Below are 16858 nucleotides of genomic sequence, written 5' to 3' on the forward strand. Positions count from 1 at the left end.
ACAGTATTCATATAGATAGACATGCAGCCATATGAGGATAATGCTAGTAGCAGGTTATACAGTATTCATATAGATGGAGATGCAGCCATTTGAGGATAATGCTAGCAGCAGGTTATACAGTATTCATATAGATGGAGATGTAGCCATTTGAGGATAATGCTAGCAGCAGGTTATACAGTATTCATATAGATAGACATGCAGCCATATGAGGATAATGCTAGCAGCAGGTTATACAGTATTCATATAGATAGACATGCAGCCATTTGAGGATAATGCTAGTAGCAGGTTATACAGTATTCATATAGATAGACATGCAGCCATATGAGGATAATGCTAGCAGCAGGTTATACAGTATTCCTATAGATGGAGATGCAGCCATATGAGGATAATGCTAGCAGCAGGTTATACAGTATTCCTATAGATGGAGATGCAGCCATTTGAGGCTAATGTTGGTGTAATATTAATGGTAGCATTGAATTATTTGTACACATTACATACAGTATTTTGTACTGAATGCCTCTGTATGTCTGAAAACCCTATCTTCTCACTCTAGATACAGGTTACATATGCCATTACACCGCATACTGACCCCATTCAACACTTTAGATACAGGTTCTATATGCCATTACACCTGGTCGGTAAGAGGTGTAATGGCATATAGAACCGACCCCATTCAACACTCTCGATACAGGTTCTATATGCCATTACACCTCTTACTGACCCCATTCAACACTATAGATACAGGTTCTATATTCCATTACACCTCTTACTGACCCCATTCAACACTATAGATACAGGTTCTATATGCCATTACACCTCTTACTGACCCCATTCAACACTGTAGATACAGGTTCTATATGCCATTACACCTCTTACCGACCCCATTCAACACTGTAGATACAGGTTCTATATGCCATTACACCTCTTACTGACCCCATTCAACACTGTAGATACAGGTTCTATATGCCATTACACCTCTTACCGACCCCATTCAACACTGTAGATACAGGTTCTATATGCCATTACACCTCTTACTGACCCCATTCAACAATATAGATACAGGTTCTATATGCCATTACACCTCTTATCGACCCCATTCAACACTGTAGATACAGGTTCTATATGCCATTACACCTCTTACTGACCCCATTCAACACCATAGATACAGGTTCTATATTCCATTACACCTCTTACCGACCCCATTCAACACCATAGATACAGGTTCTATATTCCATTACACCTCTTACCGACCCCATTCAACACTATAGATACAGGTTCTATATTCCATTACACCTCTAACTGACCCCATTCAACACTCTAGATACAGGTTCTATATGCCATTACACCTCTTACCGACCCCATTCAACACTGTAGATTGTCATGAATCCCGCTTCCTGAGTCTGTTTTCTGCCTGAGCTGATTGTTTTTCTGTTTTGGAGTCTGTTTCCTGAGGTTCCTGAACGCACCCTGTCTGGTTGCCAGGCGACGAAGCTAGGCGGGAGATCTCTCGATTACCCGCACCTGCAGCTCATCAGCTATCTGCACACCTGGTCCTGATCATCACCTCTTCACTTTATAAGCTCTGACCTGACATCCATTCCCTGCCGGATCGTTAGCAATGAACAGTATGTTGTGTCAGCGTATCAGCCTCAAGTCACTAGAGTTAGTTTTGTTGTTCTGTACTTTTTACCTGTTACTCACCTCTGTTTACTCTGTCTACAGTCATTCTCCCGGAACATTCAACCCCCCTGCCTGGTCGTCGGTGGCTTCTGTGACATCATTGGATCTGCCTATTCACTCTCATCAACTCACCTCCGCTGCGTCTCCTGGATTATTCTGTTTTCACCTTGACTCTGTAAATAAATACTCACCTTCATTTTACTCACCTTGTCCTGGTCGGCTTCTGGGTTCTGCTTTAGAGAATCGTGACAGTAGATACAGGTTTTATATGCCATTACACCTCTTACTGACCCCATTCAACACTGTAGATACAGGTTCTATATGCCATTACACCTCTTACTGACCCCATTCAACACTGTAGATACAGGTTCTATATGCCATTACACCTCTTACTGACCCCATTCAACACTGTAGATACAGGTTCTATATGCCATTACACCTCTTACTGACCCCATTCAACACTGTAGATACAGGTTCTATATGCCATTACACCTCTTACTGACCCCATTCAACACTGTAGATACAGGTTCTATATGCCATTACACCTCTTACTGACCCCATTCAACACTGTAGATACAGGTTCTATATGCCATTACACCTCTTACTGACCCCATTCAACACTATAGATACAGGTTCTATATGCCAATACGCATCTTACCAACCCCATTCAACACTTTAGATACAAAGCAAAAGTAACACAAAGCAAAAGTAACAATTTGAGAGCACGCAATGTCTCAGAAACACTCAGATAATCAACTAATACACTACAAATTAATTCACCGATTTTGTTTGACTGAAATGCTGCCAATTTAAACTTGCTCCTATTCCAAATTCTCTGCTTTGTTCTGAAACAAATATTGTCAGCTACATACACATGATGTGGGACTGCCCCAGTGTGAAGACCTTTTGGTCACAGGTTGCCAGGTCTGTGTCAAGCATAGTTGGTGCTGCCATTCCTTATCTTCCCAATATATTATTGTTGAATGATGACTCCTCACTGACTCACAGTACCCCAGAAACAAGGATGGTTGTCCGGACTCACTGCTGCAAAAATAATGTTCAAATGGAAGCCTCCACCTAAGCTCAGCATAACTAAATGGCAACAAAACTTCCTTGACGTTCTTTCACTAGAGCTCTCCATAGCAACATTAGATACATTCAGTAGAGCTGTCGAAAAGGTCAAAAGCTTATTTTGAATTAATATAATGTAATCCTGTTCGAATTTATCAATCGAATTTTGAATATCTGTATCGAATATCGATGTGTGCAGGCTGATTGTATTAATGTGTGGCTTGTTCCCACAAACAATTTAACAAACATAAGATGAGTTACCCATGATGTTTAGTTTTATGCATAGATATGTCCACAACATGAGTCCGTGGGGGGAGAGGAATAATAAAAAGTTGTTCAAAAAAAGAAGAAACACACAGATAAAACAAATTTATATTTAGTAGTTTAATAACAAAATACATTTCATTCCACAAGGCCCATCCGCTTTCTTCTGTACAATTTACAGCTATAGCTGCACACTTATTTGCACTTGATTTATTGCGGACGCCACAGGGAATTTGATAAATGCGTTATAAGGAATATTTATCAGCTTAGCACCATTCTCTGGGGAACCTAAACACAGAACGCACACTGTTTTGCTTGTCCTTGCCTTTATTAATATGTCGAGACAATTGATCCGCAGCAAAGTGTGTCATATGAGGGGAGTGTTGTGTGTGTGTGTGTGCCTTGAAAGCGATGCTCTATGCTGCACAGACCACGTTCCTTCACTGAAAAATGACTAAAAACACTATGCAATTCAAATGAAAGGGATCTTTGCTTTCGCTCCGAGAATGGGGCCATTGTCAACATGAAACAAAATGAGATCACAGCTATTTCTCTTGTTACACACTTCCAACCACAAGAAAAGGGCTCCAAATGTGATTAATCGCTAGCAATGTGAACATCTAGCATTTAACATAAAGAATGTGCCATATGGATACACTCACGTTAACCTGCAACAATGTTCCCTTTGTTCCAGAAGAAACCCATTGAGGTAAACAACGATGCAACTGTAGTGGTTTGATGATGCAATACTTTAAAATATATAGAACTCATACAAGGCTCAATATCATATTGTGATCATGCATCAACGCAATGGCAAGCAATTCCACGTCAACAAATACACGGGAAAGCAACACTTGTCGTCTCGAAGAGAGAAAAAAAGAATCCACACCTTCACAACATATGCTTCCAGTTTATTTGAGCCAGCAAACATTTACTGTACATGCATAACTGTGAGATCTAAGTCAGTAACTTTTCACAAGCTTTATGAAATTGCGCTTTCCATCCTACTTGTAATAGTCATCTGCATTACAGTATCTTGTTGTACAGAGAAACTCTTAATATTACACACACAAAAGGAATGGTATTCTAAAACAACGTATTGGAATGAGATCTGCATTTTGGGTTTTCCATTACATTTGTTCAAATCATACATACAGTCTTTATAAAGATGTTAAATCTCACCAGGAAACTTAATATGTCACATTGGTCAATGTGTTTCCACTGTAATTATAGATGCCAAGCTAAGCCATTCCATTGGTCCTAAAGAGAAATCACCGCCCACCAGGTGACTCAACCTCACTTCCAGGTTGGTACTGGAATGAATGAATGGAATTAGGGCCTAGGGAAGAGGTTGTGTCCCAAATTGCACCATGTTCCATACAAAGGGCACTACTTCTGACTAGGTCAAATTGGTATTTGGTAAAAGATGTACACTATGGCGAAAAGGGTGCCATTTGGGTCTAAGAGAGTGATAATTGATTCAGAGTGATAATGGACTGGCGCACTTTGCTTCCAAAACCCAGCTCCGAACAAAGGCTAATGGGTGTAATGTACTATGTGTGCAGTAGTTAATCACCCTTTTTAAAATGGAGTTTATGACAATAACTGGTTCCTGTTCAGCAGTTTTCCAATAGTTCACCAAGTGCTCATGGTAATGCTGTATCCATTAGGCCTATTCTGTGACCCTCGCATAATTCCTCATTTTCGGGGGCAAATAAACTGAAAGCTATTTTTTTTTTGCTTTCAGGAACACGACTCACTATAGTGTAGTTCGGAGAGATTAGACACAGATGTACGATCGTTGGCAATAACATTTATTTAATATCACTATGTTATTTCCATGTTATTGATTCTACCATAGCCACAAACGACAGCTATATTGTGGTCATAACAGCCATCGGGGGGAGCGGGGGTGGGGGGTGGGGGGGTGGGCATTTGCTGTAGAGAAAGTCTAGATGCTATAGACGTGAATTAGAATGACTGTAACTGTCATAGTGTTTCTGCATATATGGTGCAATTATCATCCATACCATTCCATGAAACATTTTCTAAAGTCTATTCTAGTCACTCTATTCTCACAGGCCTCTGACGTAAGCTATGCTATGCATCCAAAAATGATATCCATCTGCCATAGCGATCACTCGATCCCCTAGTGAAAAAGCCTGGCTACGAGGCGATGAGTCTATGAGGCTATAACAACCTAAAGGAGAAGAAATGCTTAGCCCAGGTTTTTGCGCTTGTTTATCCTCTGCATAAATGAGTGGTTAACCACGAGAAATGCAACGGTACGGGAATCAAACTCCTCGGAGGCTTCATTAGATCCTGTGTGTCGGATGGTTCCCTGTTGGCTCCAGTCACCCGGCCAGAGCACAGAGGCAGACCATTTTGTACGTTTATTTATCAATCCAGAAACACACATAGTGTAAATGCTGTTCGTTGACTAAAATGCTGTTTTTATTTTCAAATCATGCTGCTTATGACGTTGAGGTGAACTTTTCAATGCACAGTAGAACATAGAAACGGAATATAGAATGTATTCTACATGAGACCTATATGAGATATGATTTTGATGATACACAGCATTTAAGTCCCCATTAAATGACTAAAAGGGACATAGATTGAAACTGTAATGTGTGCATACACTTCAGTTTGAAACTATGACGTATTCCGTTTTAGGGAAGAACATTTTCTAAAAAGCACTGAAAAGGCAATGAGAGATTTAGCCATTGGTATGATGCCAGAGAAAGTCCATCATCAACTCTGTGTGGGGTGAAAGAGGTTGAGAAGAAGGAACCCTTTTCTCTCAATTACACTTGGAGGATAAACTTATCCACCCTCAGCGAGAAATAACTCATGAATATTGCAAATCGAAGTTAGAGTTCACATTATAGAACAGTGTTTGGCTTCAAATTCAAATGTCCCTAGGCAACAAATGTTTTTGGGGTAATGTCAACAAATTAAAGTTGAGATGCTTTTCGGATGGAATCCAGCAGAATGGTTCAAGGACATGGGCTGAGAAAGAAGCTTTCGAGGGGTTTAGCTTGCGGGTTATGTTCGAGAGGTTGGTTTTACTTCCTGTTGGAAATAAAGTACAGTGTTACTTAATCGACATAGCTCAAGGTATCTCTTTACGGAGATTCATCATTGATACACACACTCGCACACACCTTCACCCCGTGGGCCTCGATTCACACCAACAAGCAATTATTTGTCATTGAGGCTTATGATCTCTGTAATGCACACCTATAATGCGAGGCAATACAGAGAACACACATCCCTTAAAGGAACACTCCACCCAAAACGCAGCATCATAGGATGCAAAATGCATCATGCAGGGATGATTTTTGTATTTAGAAAGTTACATATGTTGAACACTTGATTGCTGACAAGCAAAACATTTTGGGACTATGTCAACAATGGACTAATGAAACAAATACCAAAATATAGTTTTTGGGTGGAGTTTTCCTTTAAGGCCCAGGGAAACAAAGTGACAACCTGCATTTTCTCTTCCACAAACTCAATAGTGAAGATCTACGTATTTTATACCCCCTTGTTACACTTCCCAGCAAGTCTGTGATGAGGTTGTGCTGTACTGTAATGGACTGTGCTGTACTATCCAACCCACATTGTGACCCCCTCAGGAGAACATACACGATGAGAGATCTAGTTGAAGCACGTTATCACAGCATACTGTAGCTTCTGTTATCAATATACACTGAGTGTACAAATGATCAGGAACTCTTTCCATGACATAGACTGACCAGGTGAATCCAGGTGAAAGCTATGATCCCTTATTGATGTCACTTGTTAAATCCACTTCAATCAGAGTAGATGGGGAGGAGACAGGTTAAAGAAATACTTTTACGCCTTGAGACAACTGAGACATGGATTGTGTATGTGTGTCATTCAGAGGGTGAATGGGCAAGACAAAAGATTTAAGTGCATTTGAACGGGGTATGGTAGTGGGTGCCAGGCACACCGGTTTGTGTCAAGAACTGCAACGCTGCTGGGTTTTTCATGCTCAACAGTTTCCCGTGTGTATTAAGAACGGTCCACCACCCAAAGGACATCCAGCCAACTTGACACAACTGTGGAAAGTATTGGAGTCAAATGGGCTAGCATCCCTGTGGAACACTTTTGACACCTTGTAGAGTCCATGCACTGACGAATTGAGTCTGTTCAGAGGGCAAAATGTGGAAGATGCAACTCAATATTAGGAAGGTGTTCCTAATGTTTGTTATACTCAGTGTACTGTAACACAGTTCATCCCTGCTACTGTGAGTCCAGGATTCAAACTCTCCTCACAACGTACTCAACATACTCCAGACGCACCTGAGTCAGAAGAACCTGTAGTATCATATCAAGTAGTGTATATCTGAGTCAGCCATTTTGGTTATGGAGCTACAGTGACAGGACAATAGACTAAACTACTTCTAATCATTATTATTCTAAACCAAAGACAGCTGTTCTCCATTTAGTTGTCTTTCGGGATGCTCTATCAAATGCTTGCTGGACTCTGTGATATATTTGCTATTTAAAGAGCTCTTTCTGAACATAACTGATCATAAGCTTAAGCTAGTAGGCCTATGTCATTTGCTAAACTGGAATTCACCTCAAATTCAACCTGACACACACGCTATGGGGAACGTGGACGCTTCGTAGTCGAGCACCGTTTAACAAGTAAGATGTCTAGCCAATTACAGATCAAGCATGTTACTCATGAAAGTTATATCTCTTGTAAAGAAAAGTAATGTAAAATGGCCAGGGGCGCCCCAGGGAGTTTGGGCCCTGTGAAAAGATATCACATTGGGCCCCACCACCACAGGCCACACCAACCCTGCGCAATTTCTGTAACAATACACCTCCAGAACCCAATCAACCCATTCTTTAAATAACTCGACCTTTGCAGGCTTGCAACTGTCTTGTAGTCCAATATTTACTGTACGATATTTACTGACAGTGAGCTGTGAAAATATAACACTGTGCAGACATGCATGCAACATTCTGCATACAGTGGAATTCACTATTTGATGCAAGACTGATACCCTCTATAAGAAATGTTCTAAAGGCCATCTTTTACAGTCTAAATGGAATTTTAATGGTACAATTCTTGAATGGAAAATTCTCTTAACATTAATGAATAACTTTAATATACATTAACCTCTTCAATTAAAATACATGAACATTATCATCTATAGAATGATATAACAAACAAAATAATCAAATCAGCAGCAGATTGTTGAACTAAGTACACATACCAACTAGAAAATAAGCAGCTGGAAAAGTGAAACTGGAAAACTAAATGGAAATGAAAAGGCCTGATGGTGGCGCTAGAGGAAAGGTCAAGAGGTCACCAAATCAATAGGTTTCTTCCACTTGGGGTCTTGATTGTGCACAACAAATTTTATGGCAATCCAGCCATTACTTTGAGATAGATCTTGTTCTCAGTCTGTTCTCAGTCTTGTTCTCAGCCTGTGGGCATTGTGTGTAGTGATCCAATATCCATAGCCATGCCATTTAACAGTTATCACTGGCCCTTGCTTATCCTTACTCACCAAGAGCCCGAGCCTTCTTGCTAGCAAGGGGGTTGGGGGGATAACGCTAACACTAAACTAAATGGAGACATTGAATGCTCTCCCTCCTGTTGGTCCGGGGCGTTGATGTTAAACAATTTCATGATCATGCAAATGATGGTAACCTTATATCATAGCAAGATATGGAGGTGTATTCCAGTGGAGGCTGGTGGAAGGAGAAATCAGGAGGACGGGCTCCCCATTCCACCCCATGTATCCTTCCACCAGCCTCCACTGGTGAATCTATTGCATTGTCCATAACCTCAGGTGGCTAAATGGTGTTTGAGAGAAACATTGTGTAAAAAAAATTATACATTTACATCCATATGTTTTCTCTCTCCGAGCTGTAACCCTGCCTCCGTGGATAACAAGATTGAGATGGAGAATGATTGGGCATCATGCAACGATTCCGTTCCCCGCATCACAGTGTCAACAATGTTCTAATTAGGCCCTTGTTAAATGGCATTTGTTAAGCAGACTGAATCAACAGGCATGAGATTCAGTCGCAATAATTGCTGTCACACAATTAGCTGTAATTACTTTAAATCTATACAGCTGTGACACAGTTGAGTTATTATAGTGTATGGGAGATGATTCCAGGAAATAGAATGTGTTTCATGTCATACTAGGTTCAATGGCTGTGCTTCGGAAGTAGACACACTAGTGGTAATGTGATTCAACCGTGTAGTTAGAGCAGACAATATGGTTCGCTAGAGATAATTGCCTTCTAAATCAGGTCAGTCCAAACATTGTTGTGTCGGCCAGTAACTAGCATTAATCAAGGACTACAATCTCCCATATCAACGTAAGCTATTGTCACAAGAGATGCTAGAAGAGTACTCCAAACCACCAGCCTTTCATATGAGTACATGAGTGGGCATGTTTCTGAATGAATGGGGAATAGTAGAAATTAAATAATTCACTATTGTAGCCTATGGGTATTTAGTATACACACTTCAGACTCAAAGGAACAGCAAATAACAAATGTAAACACACTGCATGCTCTACAATCACTGGAGGCTCTACAGAGTTTGGAGCCCTCTGTTGTATTTGTAGTTAATACTACTGTTAGTGCCGTACATGCAGTACAATTTATTGGATCTGTGAATTGTACTTACATCAAAGATCATAACATGTCCAAGAGGCAATTGTATTCACATCAATGATCATAATGTGTCCAACATTAGCCAAACAGGAGTTCCTGGCTCATTAGCGATTCCTTATCATCCCTGATCTGCCCTCCAGAGAAAAAATGGAAATGGCCTCCAAGTTGGCAAGTAAGATGTTACCGTTCATTAATGGTTTTTGGTGGGGGGGGTTTTGACACCTACTGCTGCACTGCTTGAAGTTGAGGAGAATGAAGACAATCAGAAGAGGACAGGCATGCAGTCCGTCAGTACTGAACAGTGTTGGGGAAGCTACTCTGAACACAAGTTGCTTCTGTAAGTCGCTCTGGATAAGAGTGTCTGCTAAATGACTAAAATGTATGGTTTATCAAACTACCAATTACATCACACTAGAAGAAGTTAAGCTACCCTTAAGATAAATATAGTTCACTTAACGAAAGCTACTTTGAAAAATTTGTTCGCTAGTTCGGGAAAAATGATCATATCTTAATCTGAAATGTCATAGACTGCAAATTGCAAAAACAGATCACTCTGGAGTCAGATGTTAAAAGTATGTGTAATTTAGCCAATTGAAAACAAAAACAAAAATTTGGGCTAAATAATGTAGTGTGTAGTTCCAGTAGTTAGCTACACAGCTACATGGAAAAAAGTCATTAACAACTGAAAACACTACCAAGATTTGAATTTAGTTCAACTACCACCAAGCTACTGCAAATTGTAGTTTAATTACTACTTGAACCACAGATAGAACAATGAGCCAGATGTTTGATCTGAAGCATCTGGTTGGCATTTCCACTCAGCACCAAATATAGTGATGACAGGAAGCCCACTGGCCGGCAGTGGGAGTTAATGGAGTCAGATGGATTTTGGCATTCTGCAAATTTTCTCACCAATGAAACATTGAATCTCGATACAGTTTTCTGGTCCCAACACTAACATCTCTTACAAACAGAGTGGACTAAGTGTGGTAGACTTTACCCTTTGCCAAAGTTTCAAAAAATTGTGTTGTTTAGAAGGAGTGCGAGGGCAAATTGAGTTATTGCACACGAGTACTTCACAGAGTAGACGTTCCCTAATGGAAATATGCAAATACACGCTAGAAAGCACCAATAGGAACTTGCTAGCTCGTGCTTGGCTCTGCCCACCTCCTTGCTTTTTCTGCCCACTATGATTCATTTGCTCCCACTGGAAACGACAGGCTGCGGTCTATCTTGGATTAGTTATAAAAAATATTTGGTTGAACTACATATAGTTCACTACTCCCCAACACTGGTAATGAATGTGTTGTTGCAATCTATAGAAATACATTTAGAGGATGAATCAAGAGGAAATTGAGGATGACTACGTGTGGTAGATAGCATGAATATGTTCACATGTCCATGCTCCACAGAAGTTGCATGCTTTTCATAATAGTAAAGGATGGAAAACCTACAATGAGAAGGAACCTTAGAACTCCCAGACGGTTTACTCGCTAAATATATTAAGTGGGTAAAAATAATTAGACCTCAAAGAAGATGAAAGCCACTGAATGCTATGAATGAGGATCTTGAAGGCTACAGTATCTCCCCACATGTTCTTACCTGAATACCAAAAGATGTTCAGGTGCTCACATCACAGCATCACCGAAACACAAGTATGAAGGAGTGCTTCCTCTATGTCTTAGTGTGCATGATTAAATTGAGACTTGATCTCATTTAGCTGTAATGATAAATTATCCCACTCCCCAACCTTGAACCAGAGGTGCCTCCTAAATCCATTTACAACCTGAGTGTGTAAGCTAGTTATAGCTTTTTCATAGCTAGACCGTAGCTATGAAAAATACGGATTCTGTTATCCATCTTGGGTGCAGTTGTTACTTTCTCAAATCAAATCAAATCAAAATGTATTGGTCACATACACATGGTTAGCAGATGTTATAGTGAGTGTAGCGAAATGCTTACGCTTCTAGATCCGACAGTGTAGCAGTATCTAACAGGTCATATCTAACAATTCCACAACAAAACCTAATATCTAGCAAATTTCACAACAAAACCTAATACACACAATCTAGTAAAGGAATGGGATGAGAATATTTAAGTATAAAATATATGGAGGAGCAGTGACAGAGTGGCTAAGATGCAATAGATAGTAAAGTGATGAATACAGTATACAGTAAATACATATGAGATGAGTAATGCGAGATGTGTAAACATTCTTAAAGTGGCATTATTAAAGTGACTAGCGTTCCATTTATTAAAGTGGCCAATGATATAGGCAGCTGTATCTCTGTGCTGGTGGTGGCTGTTTAACAATCTGATGGCCCAGAGATAGAAGCTGTATTTGAATCTCTCTGTCCCAGCTCTGATGCACCTGTACTGGCCTCGCCTTCTGGATGGAAGCGGGGTGAACAGGCAGTGGCTCGGGTGGTTATTGTCCTTGATGTTCTTTTTTGCCTTCCTGTGACATTGGGTGTTGTAGGTGAGCTGGAGGGCAGGTAGTTTGCCCCCGGTGATGCGTTGTGCAGACCGCACCACCCTCTGGAGAGCCCTGCAGTTGTGGGCGGTGCAGTTGCCGTACCAGGCGGTGATACAACCTGACAGGATACTCTCAATTGTGCACCTGTAAAAGTTAGTGATGGTTTTTGTACTTCCTGCCCGTCAGGAAGTACAGGACCCAGGTGCAGAGGGCGGGGTCCAGACCCAGGGTCTCAAGCTTAATGAGGAGTATGGAGGGTACTATGGTGTTGAATGCTGAGCTGTAGTCAATGAACAGCATTCTTACATAGGTATTCCTCTTGTCCAGATGGGATAATGCTGTGTGCAGTGTGATGGCGATTGCATCATCTGTGGACCTATTGGGGCGGTAAGCAAATTGGAGTGGGTCTAGGGTGACAGGTAAGGTGGAGGTGATATGATCCTTGACTAGTCTCTCAATGCACTTCATGATGACAGAAGTGACTGCTACGGGGCTTTGCTCTGTATTGAGTCTTGTAAAGATATTTTGGATTCTTCGCATAAAAATAAAACGCTTGTAGGAAAATATGTCTTAATTCATCATAGACTAATAATTATTTTCTGAGTTTACATTTCATATAACACAACAATCTAAAGAATGTGCAAAACAAATAACGATCGTTGATGAGAGATTACTGAAGTTACTGACGTCATTGGAAGCTACTGAAACCACTCCGTTAAATGAATAACTTAATCAGGTAGAGTTATGTTCGTCGTGATTACTTGGGAAGGCTTTGACAGACTGGCATCTTTATTCTCACCTGGTTCACAGAGAGCAAAAGTCTGTGTGCCCCCCCCCCCTTCTCTCTCTCTCCGTCTCTATCTCTCTCTCTCTCTGGCGCTGTGGGCATCTCTCGCTACCTCTCTGTCGCTCTTTTTCTCTCTGACTCCTTGTCTGTCCCTCCCACACCGCCTCATCACAACCAGCAGGAACAAAGCAGCGGCCCCCCTGTCACTGCAAACCTCTCCTTCCTCCATCATTATCAACAGCCTCACACAGCATGGGGCAATTACAAAGAATGGCTCTACATGGAACTCGTTGGAATAATTGGAATAATTAATGAAAGCAAAGTCACTTTTACAAAGTGTTCACAAAGTCACTGTTGTGTCACTCAAACTGTATGGTAAGTTTGGAGTAAGAGACGTTGGGCTTCTTTTTCAAAATGGCCACCAACAGAGAATATGCAAACCACTGGGACAGCAATAGGATCATTAATGGGAGCCAGACTGAGACGGATTGCAAATCCTCAAAGATGAACGCAGATCAAGAATGCACGCTGCTTTTATCATCTCCCTAAAACGATAGGAAGGTAACAAATTAGATTAAAAAATAAATAATAATAAATCCAGAAAAAAACGATCGATTTCATTAATAGGATCTCATGGAGGGAGCTGGATGGCTAGAGGGGATTTGCAACATGCTGTAAACCAGGGCCTCACAGAACCATAGTGACCATGGAATCAAACAGAAAAACCAATAAGACATCCAATAAACCGGTGCCCTTGGGTGTGAGGCTTTGAGACCTGACGCCGCATGACACACATCCCACCCCCGCCCCCTTCCTCCCCCGCACCTCAGAAGGCAGCCAATAGAATTCATTAGACAGCCAATTACTCACAATAACATATTTTACACAGGAAGCGCCGCGTGACCCTGCAACTGTGAGATCCCCTGCAGCGTGTTACAGAGTGTGTGTGTGTGTGCGTGTGAGTGAGTTAGAACCATTAAATCTAGCTGAGGCCTACGTATCCTGGGGTGGAGCCTGGGGTACACGTTTGCCTTTTTCCTCTTTTGATAAGTGATATATCTTTAATGTCTCTTTTAATTTTATCTATTTTCAGCGTGTTCCAGTTCACGCCCATTTCCAGCAACTTCACATAGCCATTGAAGAGGAGTGGGACTACATTCCACCAGCCACAATCAACAGCCTGATCAACTCTATGCGAAGGAGATGTGTCGCGCTGCATGAGGCAAATGGTGGTCACACCAGAAAATGACTGGATTTCTGATCTACTCCCCTACTTTTTTTTAAGGTCTGTGACCAACAGATGCATATCTGTATTCCTAGTTATGTGAAATCCGTAGATTAGGGCCTAATGCATTTATTTCAATTGACTGATTTCCTTATATGAAATGTAACTCAGTAAAATCATTGAAATTGTTGATGTTGCGTTTATATTTTTGTTCAGTATAGTCTCTGTGGGATATGTATTATCCAGGCATTTTGGTATAGGGGCCTATGTTGATGAGCTGAATGCATTATTAGGCTACAGTTTCAACGTTCTTAACGTCCTTAACGTCATTTCAGACCATCCCTATACTGAGGAAGGGGCCATGGGATCAGTTATGGAATGGAAGTCATTATGCTAGATTCAAGACAGGGTTCAGTTATGGAATGGAAGTCATTATGCTAGATTCAAGGCAGGGTTCAGTTATGGAATGGAAGTCATTATGCTAGATTCAAGACAGGGTTCAGTTATGGAATGGAAGTCATTATGCTAGATTCAAGGCAGGGTTCAGTTATGGAATGGAAGTCATTATGCTAGATTCAAGACAGGGTTCAGTTATGGAATGGAAGTCATTATGCTAGATTCAAGACAGGGTTCAGTTATGGAATGGAAGTCATTATGCTAGATTCAAGACAGGGTTCAGTTATGGAATGGAAGTCATTATGCTAGATTCAAGACAGGGATCAGTTATGGAATGGAAGTCATTATGCTAGATTCAAGACAGGGTTCAGTTATGGAATGGAAGTCATTATGCTAGATTCAAGACAGGGTTCAGTTATGGAATGGAAGTCATTATGCTAGATTCAAGGCAGGGTTCAGTTATGGAATGGAAGTCATTATGCTAGATTCAAGACAGGGTTCAGTTATGGAATGGAAGTCATTATGCTAGATTCAAGACAGGGTTCAGTTATGGAATGGAAGTCATTATGCTAGATTCAAGACAGGGTTCAGTTATGGAATGGAAGTCATTATGCTAGATTCAAGACAGGGTTCAGTTATCGAATGGAAGAGATTGATCAGCTAGAGTCAAGGCAGGGTTCAGCTATTGAATGGAAGAGATTGATCAGCTAGAGTCAAGGCAACACATTGAGTTTGGGTTGACTTTACAGACATTCAGCTCCTTTACCAATTTTAGATGTTTTAACAACAGAGTTTAGTTCTATTTCTATGGTTTTTGCAATACATCCACACAAATAAGTGCTAACCCACTGGGCACAGACGTCATTTCAACGTCTAGTTTCGATTTACAATTAGTTGATTTGTCAACAAGTGTGAATTCAACGTGAAATCAACCAAACATGTTAACAATGTCATTGGATTTAGGTTAAAAGATGGGTTGGTTACTTTATATTGATTACTTTTTGCAAATCCAATCAGTTTTCCACGTTGATTCAACATCGTCACATAGATTTTTGTTGTTGTTGAAATGACGTGGAAACAACATTGATTCAACCGGTTTTTGTCCAGCGGGGAAGTTAATCCTGAAAAGTCTATTCATCTTTAGTTGTTTAGCTTTTACAGCACACTCTGACAGGAATGTGTAAATTGCTTGTGATCATGTGTAGCTTAAAGGACTTGACAGGTTGTAATACTTTCTAGATCAAAATGAGGATGCACTGCACACAATTGTGGGAAAACCCACCAGATACAATTCATTATTCTAATCACACAAATGACTCACAAAGAAAATGTATGACTCAATGGTACACCGTGAAAGTCATAGCCCCCATGCTCATTGATGACAGTTTTGTATGGCAGGATTTTCTCTGTGACATTAATCATTTCATTACAGTGCTTGTCGCTACCAAGACCACACCAGTGGCTTTTTCTCCTCTCTCCTTCATTATTCAAAACTGAAAAGGTTACATTGATTTCTGGTTCCATTTCCCCAGCTCAGCGATGGAATCTTAATAAATCAAATCATTTTTGACAGTTGGTGGCGCAGGCAGGCAGGGGCACCAGCGTTCTAGAATATTGGATTCTTGCAGCTGTGCCATCCTGTTTGCATTTCGTCGTCGGCACAGAGACGGTTGGTATTTAGAGTAATGACCAGGTGACACTGGTAGAATGTCACAAGGGGGAGTTTTTCCATGCCTGGTCTGACAGCTGGATGTGACAGTACTAAGATTATAACAAGTTAGACTTTTCACTTTGTACCTGAAGTTGGTGGATAATGGATTTATTTTGTTGGGAGGGGGATAACGACAACACCAGAACACCCAAACACCCATTTCTAATGCAGGGATCCATAACAATGTACTAATTTGAATGTTATTGGTCTGTTGCTGTTCAGATGAAGATTTAAATGAACAAAATAATCACGGGTTTTCTAAACTAATGCAATTTCTACCTTCCCTCCCTTGTGTTGCTGTTGGAAACATTAGTATAAATAGCTGTTGTCTTAGACTACTGACAATCTCAATCACAAATTGTTCTGGGTGTAGCTCTTAGCTGGTATATAAATCTATAAGAGCTGGGAAGCTGGACGACCTAGATCCTGTAACACTACCCCTCCAGATGCCTTTGTTGACAGAGAAAGCTCTCCTCCCTTTCTCTCTCTATCTCTCTATTCCTTCTCTTGCTCTCTCTCTCTCTATCTCTCGCTCCCTTCTCTTCTCTCTCTCCATCACTCTCTCTTTCC

Source organism: Salmo salar, chromosome ssa04, assembly GCF_905237065.1.
Source record: "Salmo salar chromosome ssa04, Ssal_v3.1, whole genome shotgun sequence".
Taxonomy (NCBI): domain Eukaryota; kingdom Metazoa; phylum Chordata; class Actinopteri; order Salmoniformes; family Salmonidae; genus Salmo; species Salmo salar.